The following is a 1,726-nucleotide window of genomic DNA, read 5'->3' as shown; positions in this document are numbered from 1 at the left end:
TTGCCTTATAGTCTATAGGTCTGGAGTGGCTCTGTCCACGTTTATTGCCTTGCAGTCTGTAGGTCTGGCGTGGCTCTGTCCACGTTTATTGCCTTGCAGTCTGTAGGTCTGGAGTGGCTCTGTCCATGTTTATTACCTTATAGTTTGTAGGTCTGGTGTGGCTCCGTCCATGTTTATTGCCTCGCAGTCTGTAGGACTGGCATGTCTCTCTGTAGACTCAGGTCAGGGTGTTGGCAGAGTTGTGAAAGAATTTAATTCCTGGCAGTTTTGGACAGAGGTTCCCTGGCTGCCCCCTTTGGGGAGTCCTTGGTTGACTCTCTGACTCACCTTTCTGCCTCCCTTCTGTTCTGAGGGTGCATGTGATTGCGTTGGGCCCAGATAGCTCTGGGTTTGCCTTTCCCCTGCAGTGGTGCCTGCGTCTCATGAGGTGTTGTGCGCACAGGTTATGGGGTTTAGGGAATGGGCATTATTGGGGCCATTGTTTTGCTTCTTGCATCTACCAATCTGAATTATGATTTTGTAAAAAAAAATGTGCTTTAGAAAACTTATTTACCATTAATTATTATTATTATTTTTTTGATATAGAGTCTTACTTAGTCGCCCTTGGTAGAGTGCTGCAGTATGACAGCTCCCAGCAACCTCAAACTCTTGGGCTCAAGCAATTCTCTTGCCTCAGCCTCTCAAGGGGCTGGGAGTGTTGGTGCTGCCACAACACCTGGCTAGTTTTCCTATTTTTAGTCTTGCTCTTGCTTAGGCTGCTTTCAAACTCCTGAGCTCAGGAAACCCACCCACCTGGACCTCCCAGAGTACTAGGATGACAGGGTGAGCCCCTGGCCTGGCCAAATTCAGAAAACTTTTGATTAAGGTTTTTTGTTACAATGTGCCATCGTTTGAAAATTTCCTAAAATGTATGTACTATCTGACTTAGTAAACATAAATCAAAAGAATTTTGAATGAGCTTGGCTTTAGTTTTTGTTTTGTTCTGTTTATTTTGGAAGTCATACCTATGTGTGCTTAACAACATCAATAGAATTAAAAGAAAAAGCGTCTGCAGCCCTTGACCCATTACTCTCTTCAAAGGAAATATTTTCTGCATTTCTGACTTTTAGTTTTCCTGGCGACTGTTTCTGTAAACAAACGGTCCACCTCTAGGTCTGGGTCTGCCCATGTGCGGCTCAGTGTCTAAACACGTCTTTATGACATGCTGGGACAGGCATGCCCACTTTCCTGCTCCGTTTGCCAATCATCTTTCGCTAGGATTTGTGATTATAAAATGTAACTGTAGTCGGGTCTCTGCTTTTTCTACAGCTTGATCCTAAAGACTGGACACTAACAAATACATGCACTTAAACTCCTCACTCTGTATGAAGAGGATGTAATCTTCTCATTTAAACTTTATTATTGGAAAATTTAACGTTTTAATACTGGATTCTCTTTAAGTCCACTTGGAAATTTATAGAGGGAGAAATTAGAGTCTCACTTTGTCCCCCTTGGTAGAGTGCTGTGGTGTCACAGCTCACAGCAACCTCAAACTCTTGGGCCTCAAACAATTCTCTTGCCTCAGCCTCCCAAGCAGCTGGGACTACAGGTGCCCACCACAACACCTGGCTATTTTTAGAGGTGGGGCCTTACTCTTGCTCAGACTGGTCTTGAACTTGTGAGCTCAGGCAATCCACCTGCCTCGGCCTCTCACACTAACTCTTTTTTTTTTTTTTTTTTTTTTTTT

The 1,726-nt window shown here is 43.9% G+C and overlaps 1 protein-coding gene across 3 annotated transcripts in view; it reads left to right on the top strand.

The window, feature by feature from the left end:
• Positions 1-1,726, top strand: part of WDR37 (WD repeat domain 37) — a 51,937-nt gene that overhangs the window by 13,377 nt on the left and 36,834 nt on the right. The window lies entirely within an intron of this gene.

Source organism: Otolemur garnettii, unplaced genomic scaffold, assembly GCF_000181295.1.
Source record: "Otolemur garnettii isolate 467f Iridium unplaced genomic scaffold, OtoGar3 scaffold00019, whole genome shotgun sequence".
Lineage (NCBI taxonomy): Eukaryota > Metazoa > Chordata > Mammalia > Primates > Galagidae > Otolemur > Otolemur garnettii.
Note: the sequence above shows the minus strand (reverse complement) of the source record. Positions and strands in the feature narration are given on the sequence as shown.